Here is an 11829-nt window from a genome sequence, read left to right on the forward strand (position 1 = left end):
AAAATTGGAAAAGTAAATTGAAGCTTCTTACCCACCAATATTGATATGATTTCTAGTAACACAATAGTTCACAGAAGTTGCATAAATTTCTGGAGGTACCTCGACATGACTTGGTTCAGAATGTTTCATGTAGGAGTGTTGTACATTGCCATATTTTTATTATCCCTGTACTGGTAAAAAAAATTAGGCACACTTTACACTTCGTGAAGGAGTTTGGATTGGTCCACACTATGCTGCAAAGCAACATCCAAAATAAACAGAATAAGCATTACCATCAGGGTTGTGATTGACATATCTTTAAGATCTCACAATATTAGAGAATATAACACACACCATGTAGGACCGGATTAATAATATAGAATCAGAAAAGGAAAGGAGCAGGGTTTCGGCGGTGCACCTCGTGGCGTGCTACTTTCTCTTTGCCTGATCCCATCCATGAAGGCGTGCCTCTAATAGAAATTTCATTAAGCCTAACACACGCACAAAAAAAAATTAGGAAGATAAGATTGAGAGGAATGTCGTTTGATTAACACACATAGAGATATGTGCACGAGCAAGCAATTTGGTGGTTGCATCAGAAATCACCAAAACAATCTCCGGAAATTCCACGATGTGGCGGCGTCGATCATCGGTAAGATCACGCACTGTTTAGCATGTTGTGTCGACGAGGATTGGGGCGTTGCAGGTGGTGGCAGTTGTCGCGCCTAGGCCTTCCTATCCGCTGGCAACCTGATGAGGTGAGAGGGTCTTGGCGAGGAGATGGAGAAGATCGCTCATGCGTCCGAGGAAGACACCGCTACAACAAGTCGCGAGAGAGATGGAGAGATAGTACCATGTTAAAGATTTTAGCTGCCTATCACTAATTACCATATATTGTTTATATGATTGCTACTTGCCATAAGATTTAGCCCGTGATTGTCACTTATCATATGATTGCCACTTGCCACAAGATTTAGCCGTTGATTGTCGATTGCCAGTTATTGCTAATATATGATTGCCTTGTATCATCATTTATTTGGGAGGCCAATAAATAAAGCAATTAAAGCATGGAAAAGAATCCACCAATGTGAGAAAAATCAGGTGGGAGAGGAAAATCGGGATTGAGAGGTAAGAATGAGAGGTCGGACCAAACGTAAGACAAGAGACGGAACCTTATGTTTGTTTTAGGTAGTGGAGAATAAAGTTACAGATGTTTCTTTAAAAAAGTGACGTGCGCCAGATTGGGGTCCTTTTCTTAAGAAAGGAAGCTATTGTCTGGTTGCTAATTCTCATTTAGTTATGTCTCATCAAACTTACTAACCGTGTGATCCATGCGTCTAGATTTGTGTCCGTCGATTCATTTTCTGCCGCTCCCCGCTCGTATTTTTTCATGTACATGTCTCATAAGTTTCTTGTCGTGGGCCCAGGCTGTTGTTCCTTTCTCAGCCCGCGTATGAGTTCTGTCCTTGCAACTATTTCTGGGCTGTGGGTTGTTTATTTCATTTCCTTCCCTATGAGTTTGGGCGCTTGCCGATGAGGATATCACTTAAGGATGGCAATGGGTCGGGTTTGGATCGGGTTGAACAATCTCAAATCCATATCCATGTCCATGAAGACAGTCTTTGCCCGCTCATGAAAAAATCCATGGGTGAAAAATTGTGTCCATGTCCGAATTCGATGGATATCCATACCGATTGGATATCCGTTGGGTCCTCTTAAGACATATAATAAGACATAACATAATATTAACATAAACTCTTCCATTCTTCACCTCGTGGTAGGCTAGGCTTCACTTATGGTAAATCAACATCCACTAACAACCTAAGATCATTTAGTATTTTTCTAATAGATGAGAATGACGAGTCATTTAAGAAGGAGGTAAAAATAAGGGAAGGGGTGTTGGAGTATGTTACAGAGGGGATTGAATGTCAACTAAAAAAAAGTTACGATGGAAATTGTGTAATTTCTTATGCATGTTTTAGATATAAAAAGTGTAAAATTGCTGTGGGACATACGACCGTGGGACAGGGATAGCAAAATTTTCCCCATTAAGTCATACTATCGGGTCGGGTTTAGGTATATCCATGCGTACAAGATTATATCCATGCCCTATCCATGAACAATCGGGTCGGGTTTGGGCGCCGCCCATGGACACAAAAGTATATCCAAACCCTATCCATTCGGGTCAGATATCCATGGATAAAATTGCCATCTTTAATATCACTGAAACGATCATCTCCAACCGAACTGAAGATGCAAAGCTTTGGATGTTTTGGCTGGTAGATGCCCTACCCATGACGGCCCTTGTGCATGTGCTCGTAACGATGTGGGCAATTGGGTGGGCTAGGCGTCGAGCTATCCATGATAACCAGTTTCAAAGCCCCCTCAGTACCCATGTGTTTGTTCAAAAGTTCATGACGGAGCTCGACCAAATTCCAGAGAAGGGGGCACGCACCAAAGAACTGCATGCCTTGTCCAAGGACCTGCATGTAACATCCAAGGGCATGCATGCAATTCCCAGGGACCTGCATGTAAGGCCCCGAGTACCTGTGGGACTGCCAGTACAACCGGCATGGCTGCCACCGGTAGTCCATGACGTCAAGATAAACATGGACGGAGGCTTCTCCAAGATTGGGGACAGGGGCGCATCAGCCGTGGTGTGCCGAGACAAGCATGGTAAATATCTTGGCACTTCTGCCATCATTTTTGAGGGTCTTTTGGATCCGGCAATTCTTGAGGCACATGCATGCAGCGAGGCGCTAGCACTCGCTTTGGATTTACACGTCCGATCCGTATGTGTAGCGTCAGACTGTCAAGAAGTTGTGGCTAGGATTGCAGATGACTCCCCGTGCAGGTTCTTCCCAATTCTACAAGATATCAAGCATCAAAGGAGGTCTTTTAGTGATGTTGATTTCATTTACGAGAGTAGGAGACATAATGGAGAGGCACATGCCTTAGCCAAGGCTGCTGCATCCCTCCCCCCCGCGGGCGCCATGTGTGGCTTGCTATTTTGCCTGAAATTATTTGTATTCCGTTGATTTTGAACGTTTAATAAAGAGTACAGATTAGCTAAAAAAAACGAAAGGGAAGTGTCTTGGAGTCCCGATAGCGCCAAATAGGATGTATTCGGTATGTACCCCCCCCCCCCGCCACGCCGCGAAATGGGCCTAGCCATTTACCACAGTCGCGGTGGTCTTCTTGTGTTTTTTTCTGGCCATTTTGTTTTTTTCTTTTGTTTCTGTCCGGTTTTGGTGGTTGTTGTTTTTTTTATTTTATAATTCATTTTTTCATTTTAAATTTCATGCATTTTATCTTTTTCAAATTAATATTTTTTTCCCAAATTCATGAACCTTTTCACTTAAAGTCATAAACTTTTTCAAATTCTTTTTTGTTTCAAATTAGTGAACATTTTTGTCTCAAATTCCTGATAAATTTGTGAACTCTTTCCCTTGAATATGTGAATTTTTTCAATATAATCAACTTTTTTGTCTCAAATATGTGATTTTGTTTTCAATTTTTTGATTTTTTCCTCAAATACATGGATTTTTTTTATCAAACTTGTAAACTTTTTTCAAATTCATGACTTTTTAAAATGTATGATTTTCTCAAACTATGAACTTATTCAAAATCATGAACTTTTCCTAAAATTTATGAACTTCTTTTAAATTTTGGATGTTTTTCAAATTTATGATATTTTTTTTTTCATATTTTTGAACTTTTCTTAAATAAGTGAACTTTCTAAAAAAACATGAATATTTTTCATATTCATGTACCTTTTCAAATTGTGAATTTTTAAATCTATGAACTTTTTTCAGTTCCTTAAACTTTTTAAAAATCTCTTAACATATTTAATTGGAAAAACCGGCAACCAGTGTTTTGTGTGAACAATAATACAACAACATATCAGAAAACCAAGAGGGAAAAAAACGAATGCAAAATAATAAAATTGGCAAGCAAGCGAGCTTCTGTGGCAGTTATACTAAATCAGCGACAAGTAATATGAAACGGAGGGAGTACATGTGTGAGCTGTGCGGTATTGGACCAGGGCCTACGTGGCGTCGCGCGGGAGCCAGTGTGCTCGGGGGCGCGTGAAGCGCTAATTAGGAGCTCTTGTGGAGACATATCAGATGGAAAGTAACGTGGACTCAAAGGAGAGCAACTACTGCCATATGGCTTTCCTCATTTCCCGTTCCTCTTCAAAATAATTAGCTTCTTGCGCGCTTCAGTTGTTCTTTTGTTAAATATATGTTTTATCACACAAAACAATACGCGAAGCGGTTGTGTTAAATCACATATATAGATAAGATTTAATTATTTCACGTCTAAGTTTATCATTACACTATTAATCGCTTTAAATTTGTGCAAACTTTTTCTCTGGACGCGTTGGGTTGCGCTTCTCTATTTTCCGACGTGATTGTTTTGTTTCGTGTTCCCTTGAAGGGTGGCGTTTCATGTTTGTGTTTCTCTTGCATGAGCTTTTATATGGACCGTGTGTAATTGATAATGAAAGGGTGTATTTTTTTCCTTCTTTTCATTTATTTGTCTTAGATTTACGATTTTTATTGGATTTGCTAAATCTCATGTAGGTGATAGTATTTTTTCCGGCCTTTTTTTGCTTGTGCTCTTGTGGCCTATTTCATCTGGCATGCGTTGTACAAATGGAAGAGACATGTTTTATCACTTGTTGTTGTCTATTTCTATTTTATTTAAAGTAAGTTGTCGAAGAGGCTAGGCTATGTATTGGTTCGATATGCAACTGGAGGCAACCATTTTTTTCTCACTTACAAGTACAACCTCGACACACAACTAGGGGGGCGATCTTTTTTTTGTCCTCGGTTGCAACTTCACCTTGACATGTAATTTTTTATCCTAGTTGCAAGTACAACCTCTATGCGCAACCGGGCCCAGCCCATTAATCTCCCAATTGCAAGTACAACCTCTATGTTGTTCCTTGCGTGACTAACGCATGCAGAAAGACGAACTTCAAAGGAAAATAGATAGCTTCCAACTCAACCACGTGAGCATCTACAACAAGTTCAACTACATGATGATGTCAACACCAAAACCCAATGTAAGTGATCACATATTAGAGACGATTTACTCAGAGTCATGAGCTAAAGAAACTTTACAAGATGTGAACACATTGAAATGCTTAAATGAAAAATGGTAACCCCATTTTGAGCTTAACGATGAGTATAAACTATGATTAAGTATTCTTACTTGACTCCTAAGTCAATATACTCTAACATAGGTGACCTAGTCGCCGACCCTTTCCTAAATTAAGTTCTCTAGTGTTTTCTTGTCTTGTAAATTCCCTTGTGTCTTAGTTGATTTGTTTTTTTAAAACAAATTTCATCTAGTTGTTCTTTTCTTGTCTTAGATAGTTTCTATCTTATGTTAATTCCTTGCAAATCTTATCCGACTTCATTGCAAATCCTTCCGAGATCCAATTGCAAAGTGAGCTGAGTTTGATAGATTCTTATTTCTGTTTTGAACTCGGTCCGTGTTGGGGATATAACCCTGTGATATAATCCGCCCTGAGAGGGCCGAGTTAGGTTGCTGGCAACTTAAGACGACGGGCTTTAGACATGCCCAGGTGATCAAGACACAAGGTAAAAGAGGTGACTTGCAAGATGGGCCTGATTGAACACAAGGTTAGAAGACGGCGCATGGCTCAGAAGTGTAAGCCGCCCAATGGCGACTTGCCGTAGAAGGCAAGGCGACTTAGAGCCAGGATCAGTCATGAAGCATAACCCGACCCGGACTCTTGTAAGCCGGAGACCTCGACCTGTATATAAAGGCGAGTTCCCGGTGTAGAATAGACAGGTTACAATCAATCGATAGCTAGGTCAAGCGAATCCGCTCCTTTGTAATCGATACTCAAGCAATAAGCAACAAGAGCAGGAGTATGCTTTTACCTCCACCTTGAGGGGATGAACCTGGGTAAACCCGTGTCTCTCGTCCCGCTCAACCCCGACAAGCTAATCACTGTTGCGATGGCTCCACGCTTAAGTCCTTTCACAAGGAAATCTGTCGTGACAAAACCACGATAATTGACGCCCACCGTGGGGCCAGCGCACGGTGGTTTTGAGTTCTTGAAGGGCACTTTCCCAGGGATCGAGGGGTACGCCATTGGCAGGATGAGCAAGAGTCGTCGTGGCAAGCTCTACATCAACGACGCTAGCTGGGGCCCCGAGGCCGACTCAATCGAGTATGGGTACCGGGTCCCTTCGCCGAAATCCACGTCTTCATCAGCAAGATCGATGGGTCAGAGTCTGAGCCGGACCTCAGCTCCGACAACATTGAGCCAGCTCGGCGCACGCAACCCACCCGGGTCCAAGCCAGGTGGAGGCATGCTTTCGTGGGCTTCACGCAAGGGATGGAACTTGCAAAAAATTCTGCCTCTAGGGGAGAGACTCTCATCTACTCAGGTGATGAGTCCTCAACTGGAGTGACGGAGTCAATCTATCAGTTTCAAGACGGCGGGCTTGGGGCTATTCCGAGGGCCACGGTATTCCGGACCCCTATGAGATTCCATACATGGCTGCTATCTTCATGGCTGGCATAGGTGAGGGAGTCCTGGATTAGGGGGTCCTCGGACAGCCGGACTATGTACTTTGGCCGGACTGTTGGACTATGAAGGTACAAGATTGAAGGCTTCATCCCGTGTCCGGGTGGGACTCTCCTTTGCGTGGAAGGCAAGCATGGCGATTGTAACCGACTCTGTGTAACCCTAGCCCCCTCCGGTGTCTATATAAACCGGAGGGTTTAGTCCGTAGGACGAGAACAATCATAATCATAGGCTAGCTTCTAGGGTTTAGCCTCTACGATCTCGTGGTAGATCAACTCTTGTAATACTCATATCATCAAGATCAATCAAGCAGGAAGTAGGGTATTACCTCCATCGAGAGGGCCCGAACCTGGGTAAACATTGTGTCCCCCGCCTCCTGTTACCATCAGCCTTAGACGCACAGTTCGAGACCCCCTACCCGAGATCCGCCGGTTTTGACACCGACATTGGTGCTTTCATTGAGAGTTCCACTATGCCATCACGATAAAGGCTTGATGGATCCTTCGATCATCGGCAACGACGCGATCCAGGGTGAGGTTTTTCTCCCCGGACAGATCTTCGTATTCGGCGGCTTCGTACAGCGGGCAAACTCGCTTGGCCATCTGGAGCAGATCGAGAGCTACGCCCCGGGCCATCAACTCAGGTTTGGAAGCTTGAACTATACTGCCGACATCCGCGGAGACTTGGTCTTCGACGGATTCGAGCCCATGTCAGGTGCACCGCACAGTCATGACGAGCATGACTTAGCCCTGCTGTCGGACGGTGTTCGGGAGATCACACCTGCGGCTACTCCGGCCCTCAATCCGGAGCAGATCGTGCCGTCCGAGGACGGGTGGATGGACCCCGCCACGGAGGCAGCACACTCAGCAGCGATAGAGCCGGATACTGACTTCACCTCCTATGAGACCTGTGTCATCGGACCCTTGGATTCGTCCCCGGCCACAGGCTCCGAACCGCTTGCGTTCGTGCCTATCAAATCTGATTGGGCACCGATCATGGAGTTTACCTCCGCGGATATCTTTCAGCACTCGCCCTTGGGCGACGTGCTAAATTCATTGAGGTCTCTCTCCTTGTCAGGAGACCCTTGGCCGAACTATGTCCGGCTTGAGTGGGAAGCGGACGACGAAGAAATTCATTCCCCACCCACCACCCATTTAATAGCCACTTTCGACGACTTAACCGACATGCTTGATTTTGGCTTCGAAGACATCAATGGTATGGACGACGATGCAGGAGAAGAACAGGAACCACCGCCCACAGGGCACTGGACAGCCACCTCATCATATGATATATATATGGTGGACACCCACAAATAAAGCGATGGCAATAAGGCAACAGAGTATAATCCCCTCGAGAAGCAATCTAAGCACCGGCGTCATCGACGCCGCTCTAAGACCCGCCATAGCAAAAGTAGCGATACCGGCACAAGAGACAATAATGCTGCGGATAATCGCCATAACTTGTATAACGGATGCTTTTCAAAGGTTGAGGTAGATGGTTTCCGAAGTTTTTCTTGGTTATGTGTTGAAGGATGGATACAGCTGGATGTAGGATTTTCTACAATTGGGTGAGATATTATGCTTCCCCTGTATCCCCAACACCTGATTGCATAACCGGAAAGGTTCGGGAGTTTCATAGGTGGGAATTCTCGTAGCTCTAGTTCTTCTTCCACGGATATTGGTTTGAGATTGGGATTTCTAACCGATTATTCGTTCTTGACCCGTACCTTGTTGATTTATTTCTCTAACTAAATTCTAAGTGGCTTCTCAATTTATGGATATGTGACCATTTCAAGAGGAATGCATTCGTTCATTTTGTTTGGATGTGAAGACTATATGTTGCAATTTTCATTCTGTTGGATTCAGCTTCAATGTTTGTCTATCAATGTGCTAATGGATGTCAACCTCTTCAGGATGGCTCCTCCAACGCGCACGACTCCGAATCCTGATCCGCCACCACCTCCACCTCCTCCGGAGGCATGGCAAGCTGTGATGGCCGCAACCAATGCAAACACACAGTTGATCATGCAAATTCTCCAAGAGCGCAATCAAGGCAACCAAGGGAACCAAGGCAACTATCAGAATCACTCTGCTACACTCAACCAGTTCCTTGCTAACGGGCCAAAGACTTTCAGCAATTGTGTTGAGGCAACCGATGCTGATGATTGTCTTGTGGATCTGTGCAAGCATTTCGAGTGCAGTAACGTCAGGCCTGAGGACTTTGTCAAGTTCACTTCCTTCCAACTCAAAGATCAAGCTGTAGAGTGGTTCCAGTAGTACAAGGACTCCAGAGGTGGACGTGTTATCACTTGGGATGAATTTCGTCGAGATTTCAGAGCTCACCATATCCCTCAGAGCGTGGTTGAAAGCAAGCCTGAGGAATTCCGCAATCTGAAGCAAGGCTCTTTGTCTGTCTATGACTACAACAAGTTGTTCCAGAAGCTCGCCCGCTTTGCCAAGCAGGACGTCCCTAATGAGAAGAGCATGATATACCAGTTCAGAGGTGGTCTCAGAGAAGAAATCCAGCTCGCTCTTGTTCTCTTTGAGCCCTTGAGGTACGATGAGTTCTACAACATGGCACTGAAGCAAGAGGCTGCTCAGTTGAGGTGTGATGCTTCCAAGAAGCGAGTCAGAGATGCTACTCCTTCTTCCTCTACTCAAGTGGCCAAGCAGCAGAAGTATTGGCTTCCTCCTCCTCCGTTCTGTCAGCCGTATCAGCAGAAGAGCAAAGGTGGCAGTGGATCTTCCCACCCACCCAACCCTGGCTTTCAGAACAAGACTTCGTCTCAACCTCCAAGATCAAGTGCTCCGTACCACCGTCCGCTTTCAGAGGTCATGTGCAACAAGTGCCAACAGAAGGGTCACTATGCCAACAAGTGTTTCAAACAGAGACGTCTCCCTCCTCCTCCTCCTATCAGATCGGCAAGTACAACTGTGGTCAAGCATAACCCCAAGCACACCAAGGTCAATTTGCTGAACGCAGCTCAGGCAGAGGAATCGCCAGATGTGATTATGGGTAACCTTCCTGTTAACGATGTTCCTGCAAAAGTTCTTTTTGACACTGGTGCATCGCTTTCTTTTATTTCAACTCCATTTGTGGCCAAGCATGATTTTGTGACCGAAAGGATTCCTGTTCCGTTGAAGATTGTGTCTCCAGGCAAGCAAATGACTTCTAACAATTGCGTTCCGGATGTCTCTATCACGTTGGGCGATTACAAGTTTCTCTCTTCTCCGGTGGTTCTTGGCAACTCGGATATTGATCTTATTCTCGGAATGGATTGGCTTTCTAAGCACAAGGCACATCTTGATTGTGCTGCAAGGCAGATTCAACTGACTCATTCGTCTGAGGATGTAATTGTCTTTGCCGCTCGTGATGATACCATCCGTTTGTTTTCTCTCAATGAGAAGGGTGAACTGGATGCTATCTCGCAAATTCCAGTTGTTTGCGAATATCAAGACGTCTTTCCAGAAGAGCTCCAGGAATGCCTCCGCACCGGCCAGTTGAATTCGTCATTGATCTTGAGCCCGGTACGGAACCTGTGTGCAACCGTCCTTACAAGCTCGGACCTGAAGAGTTGAAGGAGCTGAAGAAGCAACTCGATATTCAAGAGAAAATGGGTCTCATCCGGCCTAGTTCTTCTCCGTGGGGTTGTGGTGTTCTTTTCGTGAAGAAGAAGGATGGAACGGACCGACTTTGTGTTGATTACCGTCCATTGAACAAGAAGACCATCAAGAACAAATACCCACTTCCCAACATCAACGAGCTGTTCGAACAACTCAAAGGTGCCCAAGTATTCTCCAAGCTTGATCTCCGTATGGGTTATCATCAGATTCGAATCCGTGAGCAAAATATTCCCAAGACGGCTTTCAGGATAAGCTATGGTTCATATGAATACACTGTCATGTCTTTTGGCCTCGTCAACGCTCCTCCGACTTTCTCTCGCATGATGAACTTCATCTTCAACGCCTACACCAATGACTTCGTTTTGGTCTACCTCGACGACATTCTGGTTTTCTCGAAGAACAAGGAAGATCATGCCAAGCACTTGCGTTTGGTACTCGATAAGCTCAGAGAACATCAGTTCTACGCCAAGTTCTCCAAGTGCGAATTTTGGCTCGATGAGGTTCTTTATCTTGGTCATATCATCTCTGCCAAGGGCATTGCCATGAATCCTGAGAAGGTGTCTGCAATTGTGAATTGGGAACCTCCTCAGAACGTGAAGCAACTCTGTAGCTTCCTCGGTCTCGCAAGCTATTGCCGAAGATTCGTTGAAAACTTTGCTAAGATCGCGAAGCCTCTCTCTAATCTTCTCCAGAAGCACGTCAAGTACGTTTGGTCTCCGGAGTGTGACATTGCTTTCAACACTTTGAAAGAGAAATTGATCACTGCTCCAGTTCTGACTCCGCTTGATGAATCCAAGCCGTACGAGGTCTTTTGTGATGCCTCTCTCCAAGGTCTTGGCGCAGTGTTGATGCAAGAGAAGAAAGTTGTTGCTTATACCTCTCGCCAGTTGAAGCCCAATGAGAAGAACTACCCCACTCATGATCTCGAGTTGGCGGCAGTTATGCATGCTCTTTTGACTTGGAGACATCTTCTATTGGGAAGAAAAGTGGACATCTTCACTGACCACAAGAGTCTCAAGTACATCTTCACTCAGCCTAATCTCAACCTCAGGCAAACTCGATGGGTCGAAATGATTCAAGAGTATAATCCGAGTATCGAGTATACTCCAGGCAAGGCCAATGTGATTGCTGACGCATTGAGCAGAAAGGCTTACTGCAACAGTCTGATTCTCAAGCCTTATCAACCCGAGCTTTGTGAAGCTTTCCGCAAACTTAATCTGCAAGTTGTTCCTCAAGGTTTCCTCGCCAACCTTCAAGTCTCTCCTACCTTAGAAGACCAGATTCGCCAAGCCCAGCTTCTTGATGCTATGGTGAAAAAGGTGAAGATTGGGATTGCCAAGAGTCAACCCAAGTACAAGTGCTACCGTCTTGATGACAAGGACACTCTCTTCTTTGAGGACCGTATTGTTGTGCCCAAAGGTGAACTCCGTAAAGTGATCATGAACGAGGCTCACAATTCTCTCCTCTCCATCCACCCTGGGAGCACAAAGATGTATCAGGACCTTAAGCAGGCTTATTGGTGGACTCGAATGAAGCGCGAGATTGCTCAATTCGTGAATGAATGTGATGTCTGCAGAAGAGTGAAGGCAGAACACCAAAGGCCAGCTGGTCTCCTCCAACCTCTTGCCATTCCAGAATGGAAGTTTGACCACATTG

Source organism: Triticum urartu, chromosome 2 (genome assembly GCF_003073215.2).
Source record: "Triticum urartu cultivar G1812 chromosome 2, Tu2.1, whole genome shotgun sequence".
NCBI classification, from domain to species: domain Eukaryota; kingdom Viridiplantae; phylum Streptophyta; class Magnoliopsida; order Poales; family Poaceae; genus Triticum; species Triticum urartu.